Genomic DNA, 15567 nt, shown 5'->3' with positions numbered 1-15567 from the left:
CAGGTAATTAGGTAGTTTATATCCATGGGTTTGTGCAGCTCTCTTAAATCTGCATCTCACAGATGCGTTTGTCTTGCTTGTGTGTTCATGGAGACACATCTTTTCTTACATTTGCATTAACACGTAGAAGCTTTGTTTTAAAAGCCATTCTGCTCAGGAGAACATCTGTGAGCCTTTCTGGCTGAACAAACAGCCAGCCCAGTGTTGATTTGGGCATATCTCCATCATTCCATGCAGCCTGGGTTGGATTGTTCTGATCCCCACACTGTCACTGCCTGCACTTTGCTGCACTGCCTGGGATGTGTGGGTTCCAGCCCATCTGCACGGATCACAGCTGTGCACTGAGTCATTTTCCAAGTGCAGACAGCACTGAAATGGCTCAGGGCCTGATCCTCAGTGCACCCCCACCAGCTCAAGCACAACTGTATGGGTGTCCTTGGAGTCAGCCAGCAGCTCAACCCTTTCTTTCCCTGCAGAGCTCCAGTTTGGCCCAGGTTTTCATCCACGGGGAAGCATCGAACTGTTTAGGTTGCAAAAGACCTTTCAGATCTTTGAGTCTAACCATCAACCCAGCTCTGCCAGGTCAGTGACTAAACCACAGAATCACAGGATCATTAATGCTGGAAAAGACCTCCAAGGTCCTCAAGTCCAATCTTCAATTGAATACTGCCATGCCCACTAAACCTGACCATGAAGTGCCACATCTACTCCTTTTCTGAACACTTCCAGGGATGGTGATTCCACCCCTTCCCTGGACAGCACCTTTCAATGCTTAACCACTCTTACAGTGAAGAAATGTTTGTCAATATTCAACCTGAACCCCTTGTAGTGTAACTTTATGCCACTTCCCTTGTACAACCACGAGTTGCTTGGAAGAACCATGTCCCCAGCACATCCACAGATCTTTTAAATCCCTCAGGGATGGTGACTCCACCGCTGGCCTGGGCAGCTGTGCCAGGGCTGGAAAAACATCTGCCCACAGTGGGGCTGGTGTGGTAGTGACAGGAGGGGATTGGGGTGTGCATACAGGCACTCAGGAATTCCTGTTCCCCTTCAACTGCCGGGCAGCGATATTGGGATGGGCAGCAGCTCCAGCAGCATTCCGGGCAGGTCCAGCACCGGGGTGCAGGCTTGGGCGCACAGAGCCATGGCATGTGCTCTCCTGGCCGCTCACCCCTGAGCGTGGGAATGCACTTCCCTCTAGTGGGGAAAAGCTCTGCGAGCCCGGGATGCTCCGGCAGCCGCGCAGCATCCCCGGGATGCTCCGGCAGCCCCACGACATCCCCGGGATGCTCCGGCAGCCCCACGACATCCCCGGGATGCTCCGGCAGCCTCACGGCATCCCCGGGATGCTCCGGCAGCCTCACGGCATCCCCGGGATGCTCCGGCAGCCACACAACATCCCCGTGCGCGGCGGGGCACAGGTGAGTCCGTCCCGGGGAGCGCACCTGAGCCCTGCCGTGCCCTGGCTCGGGGTCAGCGGGGGCTGTGCCTCTGCTCCCTGCAGCCTCCGCAGAGAAATCATCTCCTTCCCTCGAACCAGCCCGAGCAGAGAATCCCCGAAATGCTGTTTTGAAAGAGGATTCCGGGATATTTTTGATCTAGAAAGATCAAAACAAGCTTATTGAAAAGTTCCATTTCATAATGTCAAAAATGTTTCGTTTTGAGAATGTCAGAACACTGCAATCTAAATGTTTAATCAAGTGACATGTACGTCTAGAATATTGCTATTATTTTAATTCAATTTTCGTGTTTTTTTCCCCTAATATTTTCCTTAATGTGAAATTAAATCAAATAAGAGGGCAAAAATGTCAAATCAAAAGATTTTCTTTTGATTGCAAATTGTTTCAACACTGTAAGTGCCTCTAGGTTTGAAAATATTTTTAAACGCTTTTTAATCAAACTGTTTTTTGCAAAGAAAACTTTAAGGCACCATAGGCTTGACACAATTCTGCTGCTGTGTTCTTCTCAGCTGGTTCCACGGGTCGTGCCTTTTTATCTGCGTTGAATTAAAATCTTGTGTTTCCTGGCTCCCAAATTACTGAGCTTGATAGGCCATCATGTTTGGAAGATTTAATCAGGAGACGAAGAGTTCTCCTTCCCCCGGTTCCTCTGCTGCTTTCAGATAGAGGGAGGTGGGAGTAATGAATGCTGATTGAACCTCGGCTGGGAATGAGTCAAGGGAAGGGGAAAAAAAAAAAAAAAAAAAAAAAAGCAAGCCCCATCACTCTTGTGTGATTCAATTACCTCCGAGAACTTTTATTCTCGTGGGGATTTATTCATGTGATGGTGATGAATTCAATTCGTGAGGAAATGGAAGGGACAGGGATGGCACCCGCGTGGTGCTGCCGTGGCGTGGGGACACTGGGAGGGAGTGGGTGAAAATCCTTCTCCTTGAGGTGACCAGAGGGGCTCAGGAAAAGGGAAGGGAGCAAGGGCACTCAGAGAAGCTGGTCAGAAAGCAGTGACAAGCACACGGGTCTCAGGGATGCAGGAGACAGAAGGGAGCAGCCAGAGAAGCAGAGGGGAGGAGACGAGGCCAGGGATGTCAGTGCCATTTTCAGCGGCTCATTTTAATCTCCTGAATACAACGCCTGGTCAAAATAATGTCAGATTTGTGTCAAATTTTATTACAAATCAAAACTTAATCCTGGCCTGCAGAAGAAGAGATGAGCAGAGAGACAGGTTCTAATACCTTAATTTAAGAAACAAGACAGAGTTGTTTTCTTAAATCAGTTCTTTTAGGAATGCTGAGTGATGGGTGTGGGGGGCTCTTCCCCTGCTATTCATTCCAATTTAAACAGAGAAAGAACTGATTGGAAGAAAAATCTGGTTTCCCTCCCCCTTAAATCTCTTCTTTTCGCTAAATAAAATTTTATTGGACTTCTAAAGTGGTTTTATTTGTATTAATCTCTACTTCTTCATCATCATAAATTTAAACTGCCAACCCTCTTTAATTATAGGAAAAAATACTCCTCTTTTGCCTAATCAGTTGAAGAAGGGTTTCTCCTCACAGTCACTGTCCAAACATCATCACTGGGAAATACTCCATCCCTTGGAGTAGAGCAGGCAGAGCTGATTTCCTGAAATTGTAACAGTTGTTTTTGTTATATATCAAAATTCAAATGCAAAATTACCCCCAGATCAAAATTGTCAAAATATTATCAGGGAGCATCATGATGTTTGATTTTTATGAACATCTTCAACTCCAGCACTGTGGAGCCATTATAATGAAAAGCGAACATAGCACAAAGCATCAAATAATATTTGTTCATTGTTTCAACATAAGCCATGTGTTTAAAGAGTGTGACTTCAACAATATCATCAAAATGAACATTTCTACCACAGCCAAAGGAAAAAAAATCCCACTTTAACAAAATGAAAAGCAAAACTCCATGTTTGTATTTTCTTCTGCTGGAAATGGGATGGAAATTGAAGCATTACTCAGGCACGCTTTTGTTTTGAAATAATTATCTTTTTGTTTTAATGGAACAATGGGGGAATACAGGGTTTGTTCCAAACCTGTTCTCTTAAACCTCCAACAATCCTGCTGGAGGTTATGCACAGTGGATGGAGGTTTGGCTCTGGCTCTGCTGGAATGGAGCAGCCCTCTCCTGCCCCTATGCCTGTTCCAGCCACAGAGTTTGTTTACTGCTCTCTAGCTTGCTGAATTCAATCAAAGACTGACTCACAAAAATGCACAATAAAATACCTGTAGGTTCCTTCCCTGGAAAAGAATGTTGGCCCAGGGAAGAGGGACCAAGGTGATGAGGTGAGTAAACAGGGAGTGAACAGTGCGAGGACCAACGAGCCTGGTTCAATTTACACAGGAAAAATGGAACAGAACAAACCTGACCCTAAAACAACTCCTTTAAAAACGTGGTGTTTCGGTAGTGGAAAAGTAAAGCTTTCTGGATACAACCAAGAAAATGGTGTTGAGCTGAGGGAATACCATTTGGGGGAGCAGAGACTTTGTCCTCTCAGGGTGGCAAGAAAATGTTTCAGGTCACTGGTGGTGCATTGGAACAAGTCAGCTTTGCCAAGAACATCTACATTTTAAAGTTCAACACAATGCCAAATTGCATGACAATAGCAAGAGTTTGAAAATTCTCTGTGGAGCTAAGGCATTAAAAAGCCCAAAGAAAACCCCCCACAAATGTAAATAACACATCTGAAGTCGGATGGATGGGCTATTTTCACAAAAAACTTTGTTTCTATTCTTCAATCAACAAAAGTGTAGAAGGAGACAAAGAAAGAGAAGGAAGAAGAAGAGGAAGAAGAACAAGAAGTATGTACAGTATATACTATTTATAATATAATAATGTAATTCAAATTGGCAAGTTTTTCAAAAACTCAAACATAAATGTGACAGTGAAAACACTGAAAGAGCTGGTAGGACATGGTTAAATTCTACCAATTTTTCCATAGTGAGGTTTAGGAAACCCTCCAGGTGCCTCTGGGGCACCCACACTGTCGGGTTATATACTTCTTTAAAAAGCCAAGCAGCTAATAGTTGCTATAAAGTTATTTATTGCAGAAGCACATCAGTCTCAAAGACAAAAACAAAACAAAGCAATGGCATAAAAGCAAGTGACACAAAGCAATGGCTAAAGCAGTGGCAAAATGCAATGGCATAAAGCCATGGCACAGAGCCCCAGCTCTCCCCAATGCATGTTCTTTTATAGAAATTTCCAACAAGCTAAGACACAAACTCAGACCACTACTCCTTAACCTATTAGAATTCTGGTTTCTTAGCACACCAGGCTATGTATAAACTACACTCATAGCCTACCTTGTTCTAACTGAAAAATGTCAGCAATATTCTTAACTCTATAATGTCTGAAGCCAGGTTCTTGGAGCCTCCAAGGAAACACTAACATGTTTTTCAACCTTCACTAGAACATGTACTGCTTCTCAGGCATCTAAGACCTTTTACTTACTAAAAGCACTTAAAACTTATTCCATTTACTTACTTACTCCATCTACTCACTTACTCATTCCATCTAAAGGCTTTAATTCAATCCCTACATTCTCATCTCTCTCTGAAGGATTCTGAGAGACCCCTGGCTCACTGACTCCAACAGGTTCTGTTTCTAAAACAACACTAGCAAAAAAACTTCACTTCAGAGAAGGTTTCAACTTAAACCAAGATTCAGCAGAGCCTGGGTTTGTCCTGGATGAGAAATAAGGAGGCTCCATCTGAGTGAGGTCACCTGAAGCTTCAGGATTGTATCCCAGGGAGCTCAGGAGCATCGGGCTCAGCCCTGCACAGGCTGCTTGGGGGAAGAAGTGCTCAGTGGGGAAGCACATTTCTGTTCCAAGTGACCAGCTCAAGGCCAAAATCAAAGAGTTGTAACCAGCAGGTGGAAGCTGGATGAGGTGACAACAGAACCAGCATGAAAGGTAAGAAGAGAATCCAAATAGTGAAAGGGAAAGATAATTTTAAAAACCCCTCCTAAAATTTGAAAGCCAGATTGAAATTAGTGTGAAAGAAAGAAAAAAAAAAAGCAAACCACAGCCTGCCCTGGCTGGCCCATGGATGTTGTCAGTGCTGGGAGATTGATCCCTGCATCCCTGACTCTGAAAAGGAAAATCCTGCCCCTCACTAAAGTCCCACATGCCCAAATGAGAATTTGATGCCAGGAAAATCTTCACAAGATCTTTTTTTTTAATATTATTTCAAATGAAGAAAACATCTATAAAAGCAAAACTTGATTTTTTTACTGCTCTTACTATTATATTTTTTTGGTTAGGGTTGTTGTTCTCCTGAGGGTTTTTATTAGCATTGTCATTATGCACAAACAGAACTGCCAAGGGAGAGCGTGAGCAATTCTCTCAGAACTGCAGATGAAAGTAATGGGCTTCTTAAATTCTTTATTTACATTATTGAACACAGGCAGAACAGACAGTGCCAGGCAGACATGCTCCCATTTTAAAAGGACAGCCTGCCTATCCCTTCGATATTAACCAGAGGGCTCAGGTCACTCATGGCTGAGATGGCTGCTGGCACCTTCAGGGATGGAGAGCAGGTCATTCCCACCTGCATCCCAGGGCAGAAGCAGCTCTTCATCTCTTTTGCCTGGGCAGGCCTTGTCACTGAAATTTTTTGGGTCTCAATTTCAGTATCAGCAGCTTTCAGGACACAGAAAGTGGTTGTATATGACTCACTTCTTTTTTTCTCCAGTTTTCCACTTCTTCCTCCATCCTTTCCAAGCTTTTCATCGAGCCGAAATTTTAAATTCCAAAAGTGCTGTTGAATTTTTGATCTCAGAATGATTGTCAAAGAAATTGCTTTTTTATATCTCCTAAGACTCCAGCAGCCCCCACAAACACAGAAAAATTCATAAACTTGTCATCAGAACTTTTCTGAGTGTGAATTATCCTAATCTGGAATTATGGCATTTTAATTTCATTTTAAGTGGTTTCAGCTAGCTCTGTGAACTGTTTTGAATACCTGTGTAGTGCCTGAAACAGGAGATTTAAAAGCACTTCAGGAAAGTTAATGAATTGTACTTGCTGAGAACTGTGTCAGGAAGAACAATGTTTTAATTTATATTCTTCAGATAAGGAAACCAAGTCCTGGTTTGTTTAAAATTCTTCTTCAAGGCTATGCTTTGAACCTCTAGCAGAAGAAGGGATAGATTTTGATGTCCAAAAAGCAACCTATTCTAGTGGAAAGCATTCCTGCTCGTGGCAGGGGAGTTGGACTGGATGATTTTTAAGGTCTCATCCAACCAAACCTTCCATGAGTTCTGTGTCCTGCCCAAGGTCAACCTGTTCTTGCTAACCTTGAAGGAGAAGTGCTACTAGATGCAGCAGATATTTTCTGTTTTAACCTTGCCTGCACTTAAATTCTTCTGAATTATCCTCTAGCTTTTCCCTTGCCACAAGCTGCTCTTCTTGCTGGTGTTATCAGGGACACAACACTTGGAGTCATCATAAGAGAGAAAAAAACCCAAAAAAACAAACAAAAAAGAAAACAAACAAACAAAAAAAAATCAGAAGGCTGCTTGTTGCATATAGGTAAAACCTTACAGAATAAAGGCCTTGTAAAATCCTGGTTCAGGCCTATTACTTTGGCTAAGTACAGCTAAGGGCTAACAAGTGTCTGTGAGAACCAACCTGTCAGCCTGCTGATTCTGTGAGAAAGGAGTTTGTATCCCTGTAAATAATTCTGTACAAATTAAAGAAAAATGTCAACATTTTTAAAGAAAAAAAATTCTTTGGCAACGCACTGGTAGCTCCTAACCAACGAACAGAGCAGCACCAAGTTACTCAGCAGTTAGAATAAACACGATGCTATTGGGATGAAGGTGATGTGTGTGCAATGGAGACCTGGCTGCTCCCACAAGAAGAGAAGGAGGCTTTGCTCTGTCCCTGCTGCAGCAGCTGCTCCTCTGTGCTGTGCTCACAGCAAGTCCTGCCTTTTCAGGACGTGCCTCAGCGCCCTGCACGTTCACAGGCTGCCAGAAGAATTTGGGAAGAGCCCGGGAGTCCCCACCGAGCACGGCTCAGCCCCCTGCCAGCCTGCTGGTGGCACTGGGGACAGGGGACAGATGGCCCCTTCTGCCAGGGCGCTGTGCTCAGCTCGGCGCTGCCAGACGGAGCCCAGAGCTGGAAATACAATTACAGCACACACAGGGGGAATGGCTGCGTTCACTGCACGGGGCTGATTCATCCCAGGGCTTCCAGGCTGGCCTTGTGCCCACTGTAGATTAATAAATATCAATAGAAATGAATATTATACATTAATACACTCCTATAAATTAATACCTTAATATAGAAATATTATACAAATAAATTAAGTATATTATATTAAATTATATTAAATAACTATTAATATAAAATGTATTAAATTAAATAAATATTATATGTTAATATATAGGTATAAATCCATGTAATATACAATAATGTGGTATGTATAGACAATATATTATTATCTATAATATGTAATATATCGTGTATAATATGTAATATACAATATATAATATATCATGCATAATGTATACTATTATATATAAAATAAATTATAAATTATAATTTATTATTTATAATTTGTCATTGTAAGTTATATTGCATAATATGTATAATATATAATATATAATATATAATTAATATATAACATATAATATGTATTACATCATATATAAAATATAATATATAATATTTTATATTTTATATTTTACATAGTATATATTATATACTATATAGTATGTATTCTATATTCTATATTAATTATATATTATATACTTCATACTACATACTGTACACTATATATAACATATAATATCTATAAATATTTATATAAATATAGATATATAGGTATAGATATATAGGTATAAATATATTTTTAGAAATAGATATCTATAGATATTTATATAAATATAAATAAATATTATATGTTAATAAGTATTAATACGTATTTTAGATTCAGGATGTATTTGCTGAATTTAGGTAGTGACAAAATATTGCAAGCAGTCATATGACCTGACCTACCAATATGGTGAAAAAAAAACAATAAAAAACCCCAATAAATCATGTTTTCTCTGCTTGTGATTTATTCTAAGAGCCCCATTCAGCAGACATCAAGCAACTCATTTTATTTCACAGAAATGTACCTGTCTTCCCTACCATAGAAAAGTTCTTTCCTTCTGTGTTTATTTTCAGATGTTTCTAATAACACTTTTTGGTTGAAAAATAGCGAACTGTCAAAAATGAAAATATTTGCAGTAAAGAGACAGTTTTCATGACTTTTTTTACACGAAGCAAAAACATTATTCCTTTTGAGATTGCCAAAATTTCCATTTTCTCACTTTGAAACAAAACCTTTCAGATTTCCCCTTTAAAATTACTTGTCTGTTACAAACTGAAGTAGTTTTGTGGTTTTTTTAAAAATGCCCAAATCAAAGCATGATATTTCAAAATTATTTAAATTCTATTTTCCAGAGCTCAGTTTTCTGAACATTTTCACAATTCTGGCTTCTCATTCTGCCTGCGGATGAGACAAGAGAAGCTAAAAAAAAAAAGGTTTGCAAGACAAAGAAACATTTTCTCCCTATCCCACTGAAATACTCTACATTCTATAATACCAAGTCCTGATGAATCCTTCACACTCAGCACAGGAACAGCCTGTTTGGAAAATCAAATCCAATTTTTTGGGAGGTTGGGATGTGCAGAGAGCTGGGCTGCTGCTGCCACCCTCTCCCACGTGGGAACACTGAGGGAGAAGCTGTGGCTCTAATTGTGTCCTTTTGGTTAATTCTGTCCCATTAGGCTTAAAAAGCACAATCCCACCAAAACTTGGCTGCTCCCTTGGTGGAATAAGGATGCTGGAAATGAGAGGAGAGGAGAGGAGAGGAGAGGAGAGGAGAGGAGAGGAGAGGAGAGGAGAGGAGAGGAGAGGAGAGGAGAGGAGAGGAGAGGAGAGGAGAGGAGAGGAGAGGAGAGGAGAGGAGAGGAGAGGAGAGGAGAGGAGAGGAGAGGAGAGGAGAGGAGAGGAGAGGAGAGGAGAGGAGAGGAGAGGAGAGGAGAGGAGAGGAGAGGAGAGGAGAGGAGAGGAGAGGAGAGGAGAGGAGAGGAGAGGAGAGGAGAGGAGAGGAGAGGAGAGGAGAGGAGAGGAGAGGAGAGGAGAGGAGAGGAGAGGAGAGGAGAGGAGAGGAGAGGAGAGGAGAGGAGAGGAGAGGAGAGGAGATGATGCTCGGGTTACAGGTCTCTGTGAAAGAGGATGTCAAGGCTCTCCTGCTCACCAGGACCCAACCCTGGTAAAGTGTGGGGAGAGCCCTGTAATTCATCCTTTGTCATTTCCCTAAGCTGGATACAGGGCTGATCTCTGTGTGCTGCCTGCTCAAGCCTTCCAAACGAACCATTTATTCCCCCAGTTTAACAGAAAACAATTTTGGGAGCCTGCAGCCTGCTGAAATGTTCCGGACAGGGAATGTGTTAGTCACATCTAGGGCTTGGTTAATTTATAATTTGGGATCCTGGGAAGGATGGGCTTTGAGCAGAGCAGCTCCCTCCTAGGAGTGTCCTCAAGAGATGTTTTAAGTGCTTTCAACACCAATAGTCCATGTTCCCCTCTCACTTGTCTCAGCTACTCCATTGGCATCAAAGGAATTGCTCTTGGTTTACACCCAGAGAAGTAAAATCAGGCTCTTCCAACACCACATCCTGAGGAAAGCACTGCAAACCTCCCAAGGAAGATTCCCTCTGACCAGTGCTCCAGCTGGAACGAGCCTCCCCTCTCCTTGCTCCTGCTCAGCAAATCCAGGACAGGAAATGCCCAATATTTCCCCACCAGTACAAACAAGACCTCTCAATTCCCTCTCTAGCCATGACATTACAATTAAAAACATTGTGCAATTATCTCTACACAAACCTCTTCTGCTCCAGCAGCAGTGACTGCCCTTTCCATGCATGGCACAGGGCTGGGCAGGGATGAACACACACCTCCCTCTGAGTTCATGCCCGGGGCTCACACAGCAGAGCCAGGATTTGGACACAGCTCCTGTGACCCTGATCTAGCAAATCCTGCTGCCTTCACGTCTGCTGGGAAATGTCAGATGTTCTGCAGACCCTCCTTCCTCTTACAGCTTGCTCTACACCAAGGAAGAAAGCAAACCTTTCAAAAGAGTTCCAAAAGCCCTTTCCCTGCTCCCACCTCCAGCCTCACCAGAGAAAGAAGCACTGCCATGCAGGAGCCACAGCCTCACATTCTGAGATTGTTAATGAACACGTTTTCTGCAGATAATTATAGGGACTGGCATATCAAAAGCACTTAAAACATCTCATTCTTTTAATTCATTAATTATATTGCAATTACACAATTCTCAGGCACTTGCTGGCACTTTGGAAATCAGCCATTCTTAGGAGATAAAGCTGGGTTAGAAACTGCTGGGAGAGGAGAAATTTGGGGGAAGGGGTGATTGGAAGAGTCAGGGACTCTGGCAAGGTAAACGAGTGTGCACAACAGGTAGCTGGAAACCAGTCCAGCTAAAAGCCCAGCCCATGAGCTCCAGGGATGTCTGGTACCTTGCACCTACACACTCCTACGGCTGCCAGTATTGTTATTCCACACATGCTGCTGCAGAGATCTGCTTAGGATGGATTTATCTCCTGTCCTCACACAAAAGTCCCAGCTCTGCACACCTGAGGAGCCTTTTCTGATGCTATTCAATAACAGTATTGACTTGGCCTTGGAGGGGACTCAATGGACTGGATAGCCTGGCACTGAATGTGAGCCTTGAGGGTCACCATCCTGTGACTCCCTGGCTCCTCAGAGGTGGCCATGAGAAGTTCACCTCAGCTGCAGAGCAGCCTCACCACAGCTGCATTCCAAATTTTGCATGGATGTGCTTCACGGTGAAATCGCAGCTGGAAACTCAAGATGTGTCCCAGCTCTGGGTCAGGATAAAGGCTCGCTCCAAAGCCCATGATTTTCATTAATGCTCTGCAGCAGGTGCTTGGTGTGGCAGCCAGGAGAGCAGGGAGCACCAGGGAGCAGCCCTGCCTCCCTGCCCAGACACAGCCTGGCAGTCTGCAGGGCCACAACCCAGCAGTGACCTTGATTCCTCATCCCAGATGGAATTCAGGCCAAAACATCCCCCTTAACATGACAAGCCAGACCTACACACACCTTAAATGAGCAGAATTAGCAAGAGGGGCATTTGCATGCATGGCTTGTGCCCAGAGGGGTTTGGTGAGCCTTGGTAGTTCATATGGCAAAGGTAAAAAATGCCCTTTTTGCTGCAGGTGTTCCAGCAGGAAAGCCAGAGAGCTGGGAGGGGAATGCTCTGTATGGTGACAGTGCCTGGGCAGAGAAGGGGAATGCTGCAGGCACCAGAGTCACTGGTGGCCAATCCCTGAAAATCCTGGGAATTTGAATTCCCCATAATTCCCATTTGTTTCATGTGGTTTTCAGAGAAAGGGAAAAATACATGGTGGATTTGAGAGGCTATTTGGCAAGTGCTGATCATTTCTCTCTCTCTCTCTCTCACTCCTGCTCTCCTGGGATGTTTGGCCTCTGTCTGAATTGGCTAATTTTGTATTCACCAACCACTCTGTTGGCTGTAGGGAAAAGGAAAAAAAAAAAAAAAAAGGAGAAGATAAAAAAAAAATAGAAAAGAAAACCCTGATAGCAAAACCTGAATGCAGCAAGCAAAGAAAGGGGGAGAAAAAGCTCTGCTTCTGTATCATCTTCAAGACAAAAAAAACCCAACAAAACCAGGAGAGAAAAAAGGGATTTACCAGCAATGAGGACTTGGATCTGCTGGAATTCAAAACCAATATTTTTCCCCTGGACATCTCAATTTGACCATGCCTAAGTGAGACTTAGCAAGGTGCAGCTCTAGGTGTGATGTGTGCCACACATGTTTAGATATATTGACCTCTGCATTTGAAGCCAGAGATGAATAACCCTAAGGATAAAAATACATACGTGTCCATTCCTCAGGGTTTGTAGCATTAAGACTCCTGCTAATTGCTATTTTGGTCTCATTAGCGAAAGAAACATTCACTAAGCATATTCACACTGCAAATGGGATTCATAACAATTTGCTTGAGTCTGAAACCACTTGTACCTCCTCCTGGAGCAGAGCCAATGCCTATATTTAAACCCAGAGGCTGAGGGGAGCTGACACTGAGGCTGCTGTGTTTATTTATAGGCAGCTGTGTGTGCCTGGAGCCTCGGCACAGCCAGGGAGCTCACAGGGCTCGTGGGGGGCTCAGTGCCACCATCTCCTGTGGGTTTGGGATACCGGGGACACACCTGTGCCTGGCTCCACTGGAGGGGCAGTCTGGGTGTCTGTGAGGTGTGGGAGTCTATTCTGGATAGTGAGGGCGCTTAGGTGGCACATCCAGAGCCAAGCAGCTGCATTTTCTGCATGTGGTGACACAGGGATGTACAGGGATGCACAGGGATGTACAGGGAGGCACAGGGATTCACAGGGATGCACTCACAGAATCCCCTGGGATCTGCTTTGCTGGGGTGCACCCAGCCAGGCAGCTCGACAGGGGAGATGCCAACATGTACCCACTGCAGTGTCACACCTGCTCAGTGCAGTGCCACACCTGTCCAGAGCAGTGTCACACCCACCCAGAGCAGTGCCACACCTGTCCAGAGCAGTGTCACATCTGCCCAGGCACCGAGCAGGAGCAGTGACACATTCCTGTGCCAGGGGTGGGGAAAGCTGCCAGGGCAGAAGGAGGCAGCTCCAAAGTTCTGCATCCAGGTGTCAAAGCCCCCAAGAGCAGCAAAACACCTGCGAGGGCAAAATCCCTGCACTCACCCCTCACAGCCCACGTGCTGACTCCTGGCCAAACCACTTCTCCATGGAATACTCTGTTTTGCTGCTGTATTTCTTTCTTCCTCTTCTTTTCGCTATTTTTTTTTTATTTAATTTTCCTTTTTTTCCAAAGCCATGCCTGGGAGTCAGGAGGGGGAGCCTGCAGGACAGCAGGGCGGGCATGAAGCTAAAGCTCTGCAATTGCTTCCTCAGCCCCTGCACTGGAAACAGAAAGCTCTGAGGCTTCCCCACTGCTGCTGCACTCTGATCACTCTTACACAGGGATATTTTCCCTCCAGCCCTTCTGGGGGTGGGAGATCTCCAGTGGGGAACTCAGATGAAGGCATCACAAGGGGAAAGCTCCTGGAGGATGTGGCCAGGAGGAGAAGTGGCATCAATGTGATGAAGTCACCTGCAGCCACAGGTGACCTGGGGTGACTCCCCAGGGTTGTCACATCCCTCAGGCAGCACTGAGGGAATGAGGGAGGGCACAAACCCAGCTGGATTTCACCATATCAAACTGTTGGGCTCATTTCATACACTGCTTTTTCCTAAGCTAAGGGTGACACATAAAAACCGGCCACAGCAGGAGGGGCAGGGATTCCAAAATAATTGGGGTGTTGAAAACACAGCACTGCTTCAAGGGTCCCTCCTGTGGCCTGAGCTTGGGAGCTGCCATCTGAAGGACTTGGAAAGACAAGATGGGTTTTCAGCTAAAGAGGCTGGCCCTGTTCTTCAGAGTGTTTTGTTCACTTAATGTTTTTAATTATTTCTTTTCCTCAGGCAAGCAAAAAGCCTGAGGATCAACAAGTCTCTGTTCTCAGCAGTGCTCAGGCAAGCTCTGGGAGAGCTTCCATTTGTCTTTTTTTTTTTTTTTTTTTTTTTTTTTTTTTTTTGTTCCTGGAGCCTCTGAACAGATGTATCTCTATCAAATTTGGTTAGGTTTTCTGACAAAAAAAAAAAAAAAAAAAGCTTTTTTTGTTGTCTTCCCTGTGGAAAGTGCTGAGGATTATTTTTCAATGTTGTTGAAATATTTCAGAAGAAAAAGAGAAAAGGAGGTGGGGAGGAGAAAAGCACAGTATTTTCTCGACATATCAGTTAGTTAAAATCTAAACTGAAATCTGTCCTAAGCAGAGCCTGGAGACTACGAAATCTACAGCTATGTCTGCCTCAATCAACTCTGCCCTGTAGGCGGGATAGAACCAATTTTATAAAGAAAGAGGTAGATGCTCGAAGAACTGAAATTTTAAAGAGATCTCCATTAAAAATTCAAATTTGGATGAATAAATCCACTCACATAAAAGACATGAGGGTTTTGCCTCCTCTTTTTCTCTGGCTCTGCTGTTGCTGGAACAGATTTAATTCCAGCCCTCCTCAGCTGGGATGTGGGGGCTGCTCCCCAAGGAGCAGCATCTCTGCCAGCAGTGGAGTTAATTCAGCAGCAAGGAGGGGCTTTGTGAAAATCCTGGGTGGGCAATCCTGGGTGGGCTTCTGGGGCCTCAAGAGAGCCCTGGGCAGAGGGGACAGCTGGTGGCAGCTGGTGACAGGGAAGGGTCTCTGTGTTGGCATCATCTGTTGAGTGGGATAAAAATACTTCTGGATGCAAGGAGAGAGACCATAGAGGAAGGCTGAGCTTGAAGATTCATAACAATGCTTGGGATTTAGGAAGAGATGTCACAGCACCTCCCAGTTCCTCAAGGGTCTCCAGGGGAGCTGGAGAGAGACTTTGGACAAGGGATGGAGTGACAGGACACAGGGAATGGCATCACACTGACACACAGTAGGTTTAGTTTGGATTTTGGGCAGGAATTGTTCCCTGGCAGGGTGGGCAGGCCCTGGCACAGGGTGCCCAGAGCAGCTGTGGCTGCCCCTGGATCCCTGGCAGTGCCCAAGGCCAGGCTGGACATTGGGGCTTGGAGCAGCCTGGGACAGTGGGAGGGGTCCCTGCCATGGCAGGGGTGGGATGGGATGAGCTTTAAGATCCCTTCCAACAAAAAACAGTCTGTGATTCTACTCAGTTGTGAGGCATTTAGTGAGGCTTTATTCATGCAGGAATAAACTGGGAAATTATTATGGAAGGAATTCAGAATCAACCTGAACAATGCAACCCTTCTGCGTAATTTCTACCAAAAAGCCATTTGGATTCCAGGGTTTGGAGTAAGTCACCGGTGAGTAAGTCACACTTGTGTCAGAGTAGGCTCAGGCTGGAGCTCAGGGCAAGGTTCTTCCCCCAGAGGGTGCTGGGCACTGCCCAGGCTCCCCAGGGAATGGGCACGGCCCCGAGGCT

Source organism: Sturnus vulgaris, chromosome 22 (genome assembly GCF_052056855.1).
Source record: "Sturnus vulgaris isolate bStuVul1 chromosome 22, bStuVul1.hap1, whole genome shotgun sequence".
NCBI lineage: Eukaryota > Metazoa > Chordata > Aves > Passeriformes > Sturnidae > Sturnus > Sturnus vulgaris.
The sequence above is the reverse complement of the archived record's forward strand: the minus strand, read 5'-3'. Positions refer to the sequence as shown.